Source organism: Motacilla alba, chromosome 8 (genome assembly GCF_015832195.1).
Source record: "Motacilla alba alba isolate MOTALB_02 chromosome 8, Motacilla_alba_V1.0_pri, whole genome shotgun sequence".
Lineage (NCBI taxonomy): Eukaryota > Metazoa > Chordata > Aves > Passeriformes > Motacillidae > Motacilla > Motacilla alba.
This window is the reverse complement of record NC_052023.1, coordinates 21,175,517-21,192,979: the sequence shown is the minus strand read 5'-3', so window position 1 is coordinate 21,192,979 and position 17,463 is coordinate 21,175,517. Positions and strand designations below refer to the sequence as shown.

At 37.5% G+C, this 17,463-nt stretch overlaps 1 protein-coding gene across 1 annotated transcript in view; it reads right to left on the bottom strand.

The window, feature by feature from the left end:
- Positions 1-17,463, bottom strand: part of ZNF281 (zinc finger protein 281) — a 109,020-nt gene that overhangs the window by 78,994 nt on the left and 12,563 nt on the right. The window contains exons 2-3 of the mRNA XM_038143698.1: positions 17,276-17,369; positions 10,512-10,581 (exon numbers count right to left, since the gene is read on the bottom strand). The gene's annotated coding sequence lies outside the window, so the exon portion shown is untranslated. The remainder of the gene's footprint in view (positions 1-10,511; positions 10,582-17,275; positions 17,370-17,463) is intronic.

Below are 17,463 nucleotides of genomic sequence, written 5' to 3'. Positions count from 1 at the left end.
TTCAAGAAGAAAGAGAGAACAGCTTCCACCAAACTCCTCAGCAACAGAGCACCTCAACCATCTGTGGGACCAGAGGATAATCCAATTACATTGCTTTCACATATCTCAACGGGCAAAACCATTAAGTCATAACACAGTCAAATGCATTTGTCCTCTAGTACAGTCCAATTCAGAGCAGGCAGAATTTCCTGCAAGCTTTTCTCCTCTTCATTTCAAAGAACCTGAGGCACAGCTTGAGGATGGGCAACATTCCTTTGTTATCGTTTTACACTGTTTTACTAAACTTTGGAGTTATATCATGCTCCAAGAAGATAAAGCTCTGCTAAAAGCACATCACTGCAGCCCTCTTAGAGGCACTGGGTAAGACAGAAATTCTGTATGAATTTTCCACCTGATTTTATGTTAATATTTTTGTTTATGAGTTATCATTTTTAAAAAATCATATTTCCTCAGAGAATGCCCTAATTTGCCAAGACTAGTATCTTTGCAGAAATACTGTGACTTCATTCAGGAAAGGCATTTTATTTCATTGGCTTCAAAAATAAATGCTTGCCACGGGAAAAAAAAAATCCACTCTATTAACTTAAAAGTATTTTTTAAAAAGACTAACAATTGAGCACTTAGAGGAATAGAAGACACAAATGAGAATAATCAAACTGAAAGGCACTTTCAAAAATGAAAATGTAGTATTAAAAAAATAAACAAAGAGAAACAGCCAATGATGTTAACCCTAGACTGAGAAGGTAAAATTCATTTGATTTCTATTTTTGATGCACAGAAATGAAGACAGAGAGAATATGCCTACTGTTTAATATACCTTCCATTTCCCACAGTATGTAGCTATAGTACAAAGTGGATTTTGGCAATGGGATTTTCCTACTCCCTATTTAAAGGTTTCTTCTTTTGGTTTGTTTTTTTCTTCTTCAGAAAAGACTGAAAGCAAGTTCCTGAATTCTATTATTCACAGTCACATCATCGTTGCTCCCCCTAAACTCTTCATGTGGTTTGATTAATAACTGCAGCTAGAAGTATTAATTTCTTTTCTAATCATACAAAGTTTGCAATAAGCACAGAAGAGGCAAGTGGATAATTTTCATTTATACTATAGCTTTAGACCTTAAGTATTTCAAAAAGAGAGGAGAAAATATGGCAAAGCCTGCCTTCTTGTCTGCAGTATTTACATGCTTTACATAGTTTAAAAATATGTGGCTTATTAATGACTTATTTTTCAACCTCTCCAATAAGCTTTTTATTAACATGACAGTCCTTTACTTGCAAGTGTCAAGCAATTTCATACTGTGCATGTATCCTTTATGATGTTTAATATAAAAGATAGTACAGTATTTATATCCCTCACAATAAGAGAATGGATTGTCTTAAGGTTATACAGCCCCGTTGTGATAAAGAAAGAAGGAACCTTACAAAATGATAAATATTTTCATTAAAAAACTTTAAAACTAAAAGTTCAAAGATATGTTCTCCTCTCCTATATCTTGTCAAAACATGACTTAGGACCCAAAACTAATCTACTTTCAATTTTATTCCATATTTCAGTGCTGTCATAGTACTGAGCAGAGAGTATTGGAATACGATCATTTTTTATTTTGTTGATGTTACCGACAGCTTTATTTCACAAAGCAATCTTATACTATGTCTACCACTGGCAGGTCACAAAGGTCAAATAGTCTATCCTTACAGGTAGAGAGCTTATTAAATGGCACGTCTATTAAACCCAATGGACAACATAAAGAAACATTTCAGCAAAATACTTCTAATATTCTTCAGTAAAGACACAGTCAAAAGGGTATTAAACAATTTCAACCTAGACCAATAAGAATTTTTTTTATAAGCATCTTCAAAATAATGCTTCATACAAAGCACTTGGAACAGACAGTAGGAGAAAGACCTGCAGAGAGATGAATTTTGTGCAAACATTTACTTTGCATTATGCCTTTACAACTCATAGCACATTTAATGCTAAGGAGCTTATCAAAGATTAGTTTATGCTTCCTAGGGCTGTTATTTAATTAAACATTCAATTTTAAATTATCATGAAATTTATATGATACACACTTCAGCAATATTTATACTGGTGTTTTACACACTATCCTGGATCAGTGTAGGGTAATGCTTCAGAAGCAATACACTTTAGCTATTTATTTGCAAATGATGTAATTAATCACGTAATAGTTGGGGAAAATCCAATTACATAAATCAGAAAAAGCCACTCAAATAAAATCTCCATTTAGTGTCTTAGAAAATCTACATCATTATTTTTAATCAAGAGGGTGTATGCTTTGCAAAACCAGAGTATTTATAGACACATAATTGTGATTGTCTCTCTCTCTGGCATCCTTTCATTATTTCACTATTTGCCAGTTATCTGTGGTATGCTGGAACTTGCTATTTCAATATTTGTGTTTGCATTACTGCATTTACAAAAGAATAGCAAAATAAAGACATATTTGGATTGGGAAACCTATACATCCAGATGTTCATCTTCAGACTTAACCCTTGCAGCTCAAAGAAAGCATTCCAGTTGCATTTCTAAATTCCACACACTTATTTCTGCGTAACTAAAATACTGAATGCTGGTATGCAGAGTCTGTGGACTCTCACACACAGTTTATTAGATACAGTACTTGGTCTCCCGTTATCAGAAGATTCACCTACTCAGATAATTAATAAGATACAGAAACATAAAACACGAGTTGTTAAAGTTTACAATTACCTTCCCTCACAGCTCCATTCTAAATGCACTGTCCTTGCTTTAACACATAGTAAATCATCTACCTAAATGTATTTGCACCCAATCATTTTTTAAAGTCACAATCTTTGTAGTGTCAACTTGTCAAGGGTCAAAGGGAAGAACAGGCAAGATTCCCAAATCAATCTGCTTGTAGAAACTGTCTCATTTCATTTCAAATTACCTGCTGTGGCTGAAGCAGGCTATGGACAAACTGCCTTCCTCCATAAACCATGACAGCACAGGTCGAACTTATGTGATCATTCATAAGGGGCAAGTCATGCCGGGTCTGTCATTAACTACTTTTAAACTGCTGTGCAGGGTTAAGTGATCTTGCAGGGCAGCAGCAGATATAAATACTGTTTGGACAGTTTAATGTCAGGCAACAACTCCTCTGGGATTAAAACCGTGTAACCCAATAGCGGTGCTATCGATAGAAGGATTAAGGTACTTTGGGACTGTTTCTTGTACTCACAACTTTTCATACGTTTTGCACCTAAACGATTTGATGTTATTAAGATATCAGATGGATAACATAACACTCCATAAAGAGCCTCCCTAGAATATCAGCAGCAAGAGTCACCAGCACCATCTTCTGTGGAGGCATTCCCAGTTGGTTTAGCTTCGCCCACGTCCAGGAGAGGCTGCTGCTAATCTAAGAATGTAAATACATCGCAGCAGTAAAAATCCACCGGGCTGCATGATTCACAGGCAAGGGAAACAGTCCAGAAAAAAAGCCTCCTCCAAGTCAGGCTGGGCACACACCACCAACGTCTGCATTAACCAAGGTGCTTTCAAACATGGCAGTGGATCTATTAACTGAACCTGCTACACAGCTGACAGGAACAGAAAAAGATCACTGCGTGTCTTAAGTAATTACTGCATAACAATGTAAAATGTGCTTCGGTCAGTTTTTCTCTGGTCACCACAACACTGATACACGTGAGAAAGATAGTATTTCATAATGAAAAACAGACATCATCTTTTTCAAAGTCTGTGGACAAGAAAAGCCAGAGATCTGTTAGACTAGCGAATTAAGCTGGTCTCAGCACCAAAAATAAAAAAAAATTCTTGAAGGAGTACCTAATTTTCCTGATTCTTTTTTCATCATCACAACCCTATTTAATGATTCCAGACATAGGTCACAGTATCCCTAATGCATTTGTCTTCAGTCATTAAGCAAATGGGTATTTTAACAAGAATATGCAGGAAGAGACCAGTACTCTAATTTGCTGAAGCAGACAACTCTTGCTCATCCTAATATTCACAACCCACTGGTTGGATACAGATGCAAAACCACACCAGAAACAGCACACAAACACAACGGGGCTGATTTATCCATGTCTCATAAAATACAACTGCCAGGGCCACTAAGAAGCAAAGTAAACCTTAATCTAACAAAATACCAAAGCTCAGAGCCAGCATAACAAAAAATAAACACAAAACACTTAATGCAGCAGCACATGCCGTTTTGAGAAAGAAAGTGCCAAAACAACTTCTTCAGAATGGAGAGTCGCTTCCTGAGGCACACAACATGACAGTGGCTTTTGGAGGCCAGCTTTCCAGGAGGAAAGGTGAGGTGCAGTGGCTCTGGGACAGGCTGCCAGACTGCCGGCACTACAGATCATCTCGGCATTTACTCTTAACTAACTATAAATCTATTACATCAAAAGGAAAGGATGAGGAAAAAAACCCTTCAGACACTGATCTGTGTGTGAATCACAAATATCCACAGCTAAGGCAGAACAGATAACATGTTTGTGTTTGCAGATATTTTGTCTACATTACATCTGCTAATCCAAAAGGGAGAAAAAACACTGTTAAGGATGATTCTTGAATACTACTTCAAACAATGTTTAATATTAAAAAAAAAAAAAGCCAATGCTTTTTAGGCATAAAGAATGCATTTCAGGACTCCAACTTGGCTTCACACAAAATGTTTCTAGGCAACTTGTATTTTCTGCTCTAGAATCTTTGGAAAATCTCCCAAACATACACATTATACCTCTTATTCAGTGATGCTCATGACAACAGTCACCATTCTTTTGGCTGTAGAAGTGAAACAGTGCTTGCTTCAAATTATCTAAACCACTGGTTTCTTTAGAGAATCATCTGCTCAGAAGCTGCAAAGGATCCACTACCCTCCATTTCCAGTTTTGCTTTCCACAACAGTAGCAGAATACATAATGTGTGTTAAGTACTACAAGTAGCAAAAGGAAGACAGCTCCCTAACTCAGTAATCAAAGAAACCAGAAAAAACTGGTAACTCACTCACCACTTTTTCCATCTGCCCAAGATTAAACACCCAGTAACAAAACTTCATAGTAAATATATGATTTAACTTACAGTCTTTTCAAATGAATCCTTTCAGTTTTATTATTTACACCTTTTAAATTAACACTACAACAGTCTCTAAAGCTGAGAGAATCCTGCAAATTCCACCAAATGGGGAAACCAAACAAAAAAAACCCCAAAAAACCCCCAAACCACCCTAATGTTGTAACCAATGGCAGTTTTGACTCAAAGGATTCCAGGAGTTTTCATGCATGGGAACGTATGTTCAATATTACATACCTCTGCAAATGCATTATTTTGAAATGATAATACATTTACTTTCAATTACTTTACATTAAATTCTACAGAGCTTAGTAGGAATTATAAGTCAATTAATACAGGAATGAAATTGTTCTCAACCTGTGGCACACAGCTTACATATATTGCACAGCTACACCACCACCATAAATTGTTTAGAAGGCCAAAATAATAGATGGCTGGCCCAAATCTTCAGGTCAAAAAGAGCAAAGGAAGAAAAACCAAAAATTAAAGAAAAAGTAGAGAAAAGTTCCTTGCTTGAAGATTGTACTTCTCAGAGAAAGGAGAAATAATTTTTGAACCATTTTGAGTTATATCTGTAACTACTTGAAACAAGCTCAAATGCCATTATTAAAGATTAAAAAAATAAAAAATAAAAAAATAAAACCTCACAAAACCAAATCCTGGGTTACTTCCTACCTATCTGCAACAGCTCATTTGTTGGAAAATTAATGAGCAGCATCATCACATCTCCCTTGCTGCAGTTTCCTAACCTCAGTAGCAGAGGGAGGGTAAGGACAATCTGGGCTTATCAGGGTTCTTTACTCAGCAGGCTGGAAATCACACTTCGATGGACCCTGCTAAATGAGCTTCCAACACCTTTTCCTTAATTTTCCTTCACCTTTACACATAGTGGTATCAAGACAGTAATTTGCCAGGTTCATTGCACTTCTTCAAACACTGCAGTTCCTTTTGCTTCATGACACTGAGCATATTTCCTTCTCCCTTACCTGGGGCAGAAAACAGGAACATCAAGAGCTGTTCAGCTTCTCCTCAGTCACCTGAGCAGAAATTCTGTCTATTCTCAACAAGTAATTTAGCGTTGGAAGTAAATGATGTTTAAGGTCACTTCCAACCCTAACCATTCTATAATTATTAATTTAAAAAAAAAAATCAAACGTCATCTGCAAAATTCTTTTAAGTTAAGGAATGATAAAAACAGAGTTGAAATTACAAATAAGTAATCATTTCTACAAAATACATAATTAAACTGAATTATTTAAATAGTAAAACATCTGAATCACCACAAATTCAATCTAAAGCAATACCTGAAAGTTATCATTTCTGCAATAAAATTCTCCCCTTGAACTGTAAGCCCTGGGGTGAAAGAATAACATCCAGAATCATCATGATATGGAAAATAAACAACTCTGTTATCAGTGGGATATAGTGATCAGCTTAACCTACAAATACCTCACAGCACTGTCTAGCTGGTGGAAATGATTGAAGCGATCAGATCAAAATGGAACAAAACCAAAACAAAACAAACAACAACAAAAAACCAAAAAACCACCACCTTCTAAGAACCCTTGACTTGGTAAAAGTATGCTCTAAAACTGAGCAAAACTTGCAAAACTCAGAGTTTAAGACAGAACCCTAGGCTATGACTCCAGTGAATAACAGACTATTAAAGGAATTTTGACGACCCCTCCATAAATGCCATCAGCTCCTGAGGGCTCATTCCTCACCAAGCCTCTTCTTTGAGGAGGAGTGATTACAGGACACAACAAGTTTCAAACCTATCCATATGCAGATGTCAGCAAACTATGTACCTTGTTAGTGACTGGCAACAAGTACAGTCCCTCTGATAACACGGGATTCAATTCCGATGAATATTTGAATCAAAAACAGACGCTACAAGCTTGATTAAGAAATCATGTTTCTTGGCAGAGAAGCGCAAGATGAGGAATTGCCTAACGTGAATTTTAGGAATAAAAAGTATTCCTTTAAAAGAATACTGAAACATAACTTCATGGAAACTCCCAATTCCCTCCAGAGGAGAAAAAAAAAAAAAAACCAAAACCAAACCCACACAAAGCCAACCGAAACATCACAATAAACCAAAAAACGGGAAGAAAAAAGAAAAGAGGGGGGGGGGAAAAGCAAACAACCATAACTGCTTTCCCATTTGATGGCAGGGAACACACATCTGTTGACTATTTCGTAAATCTGCCTTCAGATGTTCATTCAAACTGCAGAAGGCTGAATCTGATTACTTTCAAGGAATGAGCCAGGCTTTATGCTCGCTCAAAAAAATCCTTGGAAAGAAGACGCAATGGAAATACTGTATTCGGAGACTCACAGTCAGCAAAGAGGAAGAGAAATAGCAACGCTGAACCCTTCAGCGTGTCTTCATCCCTCAGCACTTCACTGCCAGCGCAAGGGCCCTGCTGAAACGCAGCTGCCGGGCCGGCACCATCCGCAGCACTCCCGGCATTCCCAGGCTAGGGCCGGCCGCTGTGGGAGCGGGGAGGCGCCCGGGCCGGGCCGGGGGCTCTGAGGGCAGCGGGAGCACAGCCCGGCCTGGGCTCGGTCCTGCCCGCAGCCTGGCGGGGACAGGCAAGGTTTGAGAGCCCGGGAAGGGCTCTGCTTCCCCGCCATGAGGGGCGGCCTCACGCCGTGCCCCACCTCAGCCCCGCGCGCCCTCCAGGGCGCTCTCGGAGCCCCTCGGGTTAGCACAGGGACACTGAGCGTTAAACGGGCTTTAGGAAATAAGGTCTGTTGTCACAATAGGAAAAGCGTGTAAACGCTACAAAACTGACAAACAGCCCATCTTCCTCTGCTGAGGATTTTCCAAGACCCTTGTTTATATTGGGATACTGAAGCGTTCCCTGTTTCACACGCTGATGATGTTAACCCAAGGCAGACTCCCGTGGTGGCCTTACCATTTCTGTTTTGATGGGCTGGGCAAAACACTGAGTCACAGATATGAATCACGCAATTATTTTTAATAAAACAGACCTCTACTTTTACAAAGGAGGAGGACACTCATAAAAAATTGATTAATTTTGAGGCAACCAAAAGAAAAGTACATGCTTCCACTGAGTGTCTGCATGGAGTATGTTCCTCTAAAACAGTAGAGGTTAGCCATTCCAAGGAGACAGATCCTAAAAATATTAGGTTATTTAAATTAATGTGTCAAAGCTACAAGCAACAATGCAAAAGAAAATTTCAAATCCTGAAGCAATAAGGGGCAAGAAGCTAACCAGAATGCATTTCATTAAAGAATCACTTAAACACGAGAAACTTTAGTCCATCTCTGTTTAGAGCCATGTAGAAGTAATCTAATCTGGGTTTTTGTCTATTAAAAAAAATCTAAACTTCCTCCAATGAGGATGTTGGGCTGTTTTCATGAAACATCTATCAAACACTTATTTCAGTTGTTCAGCGATGTCACAGAACCACCACAGATAAAATATTTCTCCCAGACATAAATTCCTTTTCACCACACTGCTGATTTTTGCTTTTAGCTTCTACAACACAGCAGACTTGGCTTTAAAGCCAGAGCTACTCTACTCCCCAGTGCTTCCTTCCCGTGCAACACAAAGCCATCTCCCACAGTGAGAAAGGTAAAGGGTGTAAAATCCCTACAACGCAGTCGAAGGAAAATAGCAGTGGCAGCACCCTGCAAGCCAGCATTTTCTTCACATGGGAGGTGTATGATTTTGAGAAAAAAGTTACCTGCACAGAAGTCTTAATTAAGAATTTAAATACAGAGCTTTTAGTCGGTTGAAGCCAACAAAAGAGGTAGCTTCTCTGCAAAGACAATCACAGTCCTGTACACATAAACCTATAACACCAGAAAAGAAGAAATTGTCCTTCTTTGTGTGTTAAAGGTCACAGTCATAGTTGGGCCAGAAGAGAAACAAAGAACAATTAACAGACAATGATTCAGGGTGAGGAAAAGGTAACTGGAGTGAAGCAGAAAGCAAGAAGGCAAGAAGCTATACAGAGAAAGGCTGAGGAAATTCAGATTCTACATTTGAAAACTTTAGTTTAGTACTACTGTAATAAATTTAGTACTACTGTAATAAATCTGAAGGGGGGAAAAAAGGGTAGCATTTAAGGCAAACATGAAAACAATTTTCAAGTTCTTCTAGATGCTAAAGGTACTAAATAATAGCCTAACTAATCATGCTTTTATTCACACTAATAATTAATGCTAATGTCCAGTTAATAAATGCTCCATTTTAAAAATTTTTCTAAGTACCATAAGGTTTACTAAATATTTAGGCTCTAATTTGCCCCTCGCAAATCTCCATCTTTTCTGCAAGGAGATCAAAGCCTTGGAAGCCATAGCAAGAAAAATGTCAAACTAAATATTTTGACTGCACCAAGTACTTTATGAGCTATGTCTCCTCCTCTGTGTCCCACTTTGAGATGATGTTGCTTCTGTGCTACATTGAACTCAGTCCACGCTAATTTCAACTATAGGCACTTACTTCAAAGACTTCTTTTTCCCCTTCCTTTTCAGAACAATGGTGAAAGGAAATATCAATTTAAAAAGAAAAATCTTTATGATGAAAGGCCTGTGAAGTTGGATATGTAAATTAACACTAAATATACTCTGTATATTCAGAAACACTTTGTGAAAGATCAGATATTCCTTTATTACATTTTCCCTGCACTGAAGGAATTATCAAAAATAGTTTTCATGCAACTGACCTGCAGCTATCTGAGAACTATAAACTCATCCTGCAGTGCAACCCATTCTCAACTCATATTTCACTGTTTAATTGAAAGAACAATAAAAAGATCAGATACTTCTAAAAGCACCTCCAGCTAAAAACATAGAAATCTGTCCTGTGTTTTATCTACAACTGTTGTTATTGGAATCAAGGAATATAAAAAAAAATATAAAACTATCTTAAATTTAAGTGCAAACCACCACTGCAATCCCACTTTAAAGAAAACATTTTTCAGGTTGGAAGGATATGGGAGATGCTAGCTCAACCAGAACCTCACCAATTAATATGCAGAGTATGTGAATATACATTTAACTTCAATTGCAGCTAACACCTTATGCTGTCCCATGAAGCTTTATATGTTGAGCATACTATGCCCAACAATTACCTAATCGTTTGGTCATGTTCATACAACTGCAAATGCTGTGTAAATCTCTCCATTTCAAGGAGGGAAAAGAAAGACTAGAAATATGAAGCAGCAGGGAAGTGTCATTAAATATGTTTCCAAAGGGAAAAAAAAGCGTTGAGTTTTTTCACTCAGTAGAATCTAATTTTTTGTGCACATGTGAACTGAAGAGGGGTAGAAAGGGAAGCAAGGTATTGAGTGACTTTTCTCTGGATACTTTGCATCCTTAAAGATGTTTATATTACACAAAACTTACCCGACACTTGCTTTTACTTTTCAGGACTCAATATTCCATACTTACACTTTATGTTTCCTTATGCTCCACATAGCTACTTGCCATATCCATAAATGTTTGACTCCTTTGAGCAGTCCTGTAAAACCAGTAAGGAATTCCTTTTTTAAACAAATTCTTTTAATGCAGCTGGAACTTTCATGAGGAGCTCTTCTAGTCCACCCTATAATGCACTGACATAAATGAGCATAGTAACAGTGGATTGACAGGCAGCTTGGAGGAAGTGCGAAGGAGAAAATATACTTACAACACTTTACCATCTGCAGAGTAATAACAGTTTTTCCCTTGGTATCCTCAGCCAGCAAATGCTGCTGGACTGTCATTACCTATCCTTATTATTGCTGACATTATTGTTCACGTTACTAAATAACAACTTTACATTTATTATGCACACTACTAAAATACCTATTATAAAAAGCACAAATTGAAGTACCCAAGTTTATTTCCCAGGAAAACAAATTTTCCATCCATTCTCTTCAGTTTCAAACAATTTACTTTACTAAATGAGTTTATGTTTTATTCTTAACATTGACACACAGTATTTCCAGTAGGTAAGGTCTTGGTATACTGTGATTATTGAGTGTTTCATTTCAGATGCCTTTGTTTCAGACATTTTGTCCATTTCCTTTAAAAAGTAAGCAGTGTGATGGTATTTGATAAACAGTCACTGAAGTTGCTGCTTGAATTACACCCAGCAAAATTAATTTAAAGGCAAATGCCATCTATCTTTTACAGTCTATTTTCTGAGATGAGGAAACAATAGAAATAGGAAAAGGCTTTTCCAAACAACAGCTCATACTCTTGTAAAAGGCAGGAACAGCATGAAGCAGACAGAGACCTTGTCCCGTGCTCTTTCTATGCTGGCAGATAAAGCTGGACAGTTCTGTGTTAGAAAAATAATTGGAGAATCACCAGGTAGCAGCAGGGCAAGAGCATCTTTGTTTTTACTCCCACATAAATGCTCAATTTCAGAATTGTCTTATGCAGCCACTAAAAATAAGCAGCCAAAAGAATAGCAGCATAATTGCATATACTTTCTCCCTGTTTCTGCAAATGTTCTTCCTCTTTGAAACTTAGAAAGCCTTTCAGATATTCAAGGCTTCTCTGTATTTGTGGAAAAATTTGACACCACAAGCTGGGACAATCCAGGGGCAGAAGAGGCTCTTCTGTAATGGGGCTACCACTGCCCAATGGGTTTGGGAACATCATGACACAGTACTGGCAACTCAGACTGAAAGCAGCAACACATCTCAAAGGTGGCACATTGAAAGCAAAAATGGCTGTAGCCTGAGATCATGTTAAATGTAGCTGACTGTAGTTAACACCATTATATTCTTAGTGGCAATAAAGCTACTGAAGCTTAACCAGCATTGTTAGTTAACAAAATTCCAGAGATTTATCTGCTAAGACTACAAATATAATTCCATGGCTTTGTTTCTCATGAGTTAATTGCCAGATTGCACTCAAACAGCAAAATTAAGATAAAACTACAGTCCTGTTTCCATTAAGCAACATTTAACGCTCCTCCTTCCTCCCCTTTTAGCAAAATGCTTCATGCTAATAGATCTCACCACTGAAAACAAGGGCAGAGCAGCTACCCAAAACAATAACTTGAGAAACATGCACTCTTCTCGGAGGTCCCTTACACAGTCCTGTACATAGCTGTGATTCCAGCCACCCACTGCAGTTTCTATAAATAAGAAAGGAGAATATGTCTATTAATTCTTTGTATAAAGCATACTGCATTCAGTCGGTTCTTTTATCAGTGGACAATCCCATAAGGTACAGAAATTTCAAAATTTCCACATGGCACAACTGTTTCACTTGCAAACTCTTTCTTACGCTAAGTACCAAATCTACTTTGCTCGGAATAGTTAAGACCTTGGGTCAAGGAGACAGTGGCATTAGCACTCAACAGAAAATGTGCTTCTCTACACTAAAATAGCCACTTAAGCAAGAATGTGGAAATGATTTATCTTGCAATGTTTGAAGTTGGATCTTCACCTCAGCTATGTCATGACTGCACAATCAGTCAGAGAAGACTGTTACACTTTCATACAAAGAAAAGGATATTCACCTCTTCACTATGAGTATCTAACAAGTAATATTACCTTTCAGAAAATAAGAAAAAGCATAAATATTAGCTACTGGAAGCATTCACATTTATAACGTTGGACTCAGAGACCTTCAGTGTTCTAGTCCTCACATATAAATCTGTGTTTAGTAGCAGAAAAGTAATGCCATTTCACTGAAAGCTGTTTATTTTAAATAAAGCTGTATTTGTGATCCTAAATATTGCAGTGCTATATTAGTATAAGATGAAAAAAAATTCAAATCAAAACCTTCAAACTCTTATTGATTTAGTCTTGTAAACAAAATCTGATTTTGAGGCGAGAATACAGCAAGGTAAGTTTGATTTGGGATGCTGTGATACTGTATATGCCGTGCTTTAAGAGCTAAACAACCTACAGGCAATTTTAAAAGTAGAAAACTGCAGAAGGCTTTCCAGCTACGTACAGCCAGTACCAATAATGCTTATGCATTCAACTAACAACTCCCAGCATCAGAGCCCACAGAACAACCAAGTGGTCTTCCAGACATATAAGTCCAACCAGATTATAAAATTATGCAGCTGTGAGATTGATTTCTTTTTAATCAATGCATTTTTCAAAGACCCTATTACCTTCAGAGATTCCCCTCCTTAAGAATTCAATTAAACTGTTAAGAAGTGGTCCTAACTATGGACACAAGTGCTTCTACTGGAATTCAGAAAGGTGCCAACTTGTGAAGAATCCAGCTCCATGATATATTTTGACACTATAACTTCTACCAATGTATTGTCTAAATAAAATTCAATTATTGAAGAATTAGGAAGTCACTGTTTTTCACACTTATAGATATTCTCTGAGCAAGGAGGCCTGATTAATTCAAAGGAGCACTTGAGGAATTAGTGAATTTTAGCCAGAAGTCAGTTAATTTTTTCCCTCTCTTGACCTGTCAAAGCTGTGCATGTCCTTAGAAACAATGAAATTCAGATGGTCTTTGGTTGTCCAATAAGTCAAAGTTTCAGTCGTTGATCAGAAAAGCAGCAGCACGGTAATGAAGCCACCAGGATCCTCACCATATTCCAAACTGCACATGCAGAAGGCTGGGTACCATCATTCTCACTTGAAAGGCACATTTCTGAGAACTCACAGGATTCTTTATTTAAATAGTATAAATATGGAAAGAGAGGTCTATACATTATAAATGAGGACAACACAGGATTTCTTCTCATCAGAAGTGAGAAATCTGTGCATACATCAAGCAGCAATACTTAACTTTCAAAAGGTCAACTGCAAAAGAAGCTCTCTGCCATTTCTTCCCTTTTAGATGAATTTAGCAGCCACGGTGTAATCAGTAAGAAATAACAGGCATTATAATTGAAATAATTCTTTCCTAGCATAGTGTACACAATTACATATGTTTATATCACTTACAGTGATGTCACATATAAATTAAATTATTCATGTTTATGTTTTGGAGGGAGTATCTCAACCCATAAATAGTGCTTTTAAAGTGAGTACAGCAGAGAAAGCACTAACAGCATGACACATGGGGACATGAATGCATGGGCCAGAGGCAACGCTGTTCTGAAGGCACAGGAAAATGCCAGCAGACTTGACCTCCTGACCTGAAGTTCTAGATAGAGCACAACAAAAGAACAGGAACAATCAGCAATTAAACTAATGGAAAAACATGTTGATGATCAATTTAAATCAAGTTTTTCACAGAAAACCACTAGCTCTGTCCTATTCAGTGCCCCCATGCACACCTGTGCAGGGGTAAGTACTTTTCCCGAGCTGCAAAGAATGGGATGAAATGTATTATCTACATGAAAAATAAGCTGCCCTTTTTTTTTGTTGTTTTTGTTTTGTTTTGTTTTTTTGGTTTTTTGGGGGTTTTTTGGTTTTGTTGGTTTTGTTTTTTTTTTTGCTGGAGAGAGCAAGCAGCCAAGGACTGCAGAAGGCAGGCTGGTTTCTTTCAGTAATTGTGCCACCTCGGAGCATTCAAAATGCAGCTCCAGAACACAAGACCACCCGACTGTGCAAAAGCCTAAATCCCTCACACTGTTACTCCTTTCATCACAAAAAAGGTGAAATAAAAACTACCATTTGCTACCAAGTTTACTTACAATACTCTTACACTCTGCACTAGTCAACAAGACAGTGCTTATGACAGACTGGAAAGTGTATATTCCATTGTATATGATGCACTGCTTTAGCTTATGACAAACTTTTAAAATAAAACCATAACAACTTTCCTGTGGTGTATCTGCAATATGTGAAGGTGATCCCCATTTAGCTCAAAATAGACAACTCCTCAACTTGGGCCAAGTTAATTTGGTTCAACTCAAAATAACTGTGAGAGTTTTATTTAAATTGTTTTAAAAGTACATTTTAAGTGCAATTGATGTCTTCATCAATTCTCGCATCTTTTTTATCAGTGAGAAAAAACTGTACAAGCATTCAATTCATTATCTGGGCAGTTCCAATTAACACTTCCCTGAACTCAGTAGTCCCTGCAGGCTGAGAGTGGTTCATTTAAGCAACCCTACCAATTTAACATGTAAACCAAAACTAATTTCTGGCTGCAGGTACTACTGGAAGAAGAAGGTGCCTGTCCTAAATATCCTCCATAAAACTCCAATTATATTTTTAAAGGCTGGAATATTTGGTATTAATTTATGTAGAGATATTTAGAACAGTTAAATGTTTACTGCAATGAAATATCCTTCTAAAATTCTCCACTGCAAATTTTTTAAAAGATTGGTTTGGCAGGGCAATGGAATAACAAAGTCACATCCTTCTGGGACTTTCATATATGTAGCCATACAACTTGTTTATACTGCAGTTCATTCAATTAAATAGCCTTCAAAAGGAGTAGATGCCTGATGGATTATTGCATTACAACTGGATAATTTGCAGCACTAGCTTCTCCATAGGAATATGGAAACTGCAGTAACAGATAAACTACCTATTGTATCTGGTAACATTACTTGCCCAAGGCAATGTAATTCCTGATGCTTCAGTTGTGAAAAGTTCTGTCCATCTCCATTACCTTTAATGTTATTTCAACTGATTTACTCTAATTAACAGTGTATAGTTTTGCCTTCTAAAATATTATCCCAAAACCTTTCACAATCTTGTTGTCAAGCTTGTGATTGCAAAGCTGATCACATTTTCATCAGCCACATTTGACACTGTCAGATGCTTTCTTGTGCACACATGTGCATGAAAATAAATATATACATTAGTTATTCAGAAAGCCCTGCTCATTTCCTAGAAGAATGCTAATGGAAAATACATTGTCTTTAACTATCACAAAAAAAAAAAAAAAAAAAAAAAAAAAAAACAAACAAAAAAAAAAAAAAAAAAAGCAAAAAAGCAGTCTGGTACTCCCAAAGATGACTGAGTTTCAGTAGGATTGTATCCATTGTGTCACAGGCGTACACTACTGTCTATGGTCAAGAAAATCTACCTAAATTCATCCACATGATGAATTTAATTCTTCCACTTGGCTTGGATATGTGCCTCCTGCCCTGCCAAGAGGAGTAAAACCAAACTATTCATGGAAAGGCCAGTTAGAACAGCTCTTTATCCCAACAGCAGCAAGACATCCACATGGCAAGTACATATCAATCTTCTGCATCTCACGCGAGGAAATAAAATCTACGCACAGACAAAGGGAATTGACACATAAAAACATGGAATCTGGAACAGGAGAGAAGAACAGAACATGTGGCAGGATGCAGGAACTGATCAGGCAAGGAATGCAGGAGCAGAAATAACAAGATTAGGACTGAAGGAGGGTACACATAGGATAATGGAAACAGCAAAGCAGGAGCTAAGAGAGAGGCAGAGACAAAGACCTGAACGAGACAACTTGTATTTGCTTACTGAGTTAAGTGCACAAAGAGGAGCAGGACTGGAGCAAGGTAGAAGAAACAAGGGTCAAGGCCAAGATAGCAAGAGTCCATCCTCTTGAGCTACTGCTTCCTAGCCCTCTCAAAAGAGCAACATTACCAAGTACACCATTACTGAGGTATCTGCATCTGCCATGAAAACAACTCCGAAGGTGTTCTACCCTGGTCCTGGTCCATGGAGGGTGAAACCAGCTACTGTCATCTCTAGCTCAAATGTCAATGGTCCTTCTCATCCAAGGGCTTCAGACCCACTTACTGAACCAGAGGATGATCCCCAGCAGCAAGCCCACCTTAGGGCATTTTGGCTGTTTTCTCAGCCAAAAAAACACAAAAGCAAACCAAAACAAAAAAAAAGGAAAAATACATATAGAAAAACTGTAGATCAAGATTACTTGAAGCCATAAATCTGTCCTCAGGCTAGTTGTTTAATATTTTCTGAAAATCCCCCTAAGTTCAGTAATTACAGACTGACATACATGAATAAAGGGCTGCCTTCCCACATTATTAGAGCAAGAAGTTTCATAAAAATCAATAATCACAGCGTTCAGCAATAATATGGCTTTGCATGTCAAAAAGGATAATATCCTCTAACATTTTAGATGAACACTATTCTAGTACCTACCCTTTAAAAAATATAACATCTTTCTATTGCAACAACTCAGAGAACCAGGGATTTTCAAAGAAATTTTTACTGCATTTACATGATGCATATTTGAGAAATACACACCAGTATACACAGAGTATGCACAAAGAGGGGTTTAAAAGCATGAAAACGTGTATCTGTAAGCATAAACCAACAAAGACTTACCATTTATAGAAGCCAGAAAAGTTGAAGTTAGAAATACTGAGTTAGTCCAAACAACACCTTCTGATAAAACCCAAGGTCTGTGATGAAATCAGGTCTAACAAACAAAAGAAGCATAGAGCAGAGAAAAGAAAGGCCTGTTGCAAGTATGTCAGAAAAATGCTTCCCTTTCTTAAAAGCCATTACTTAAA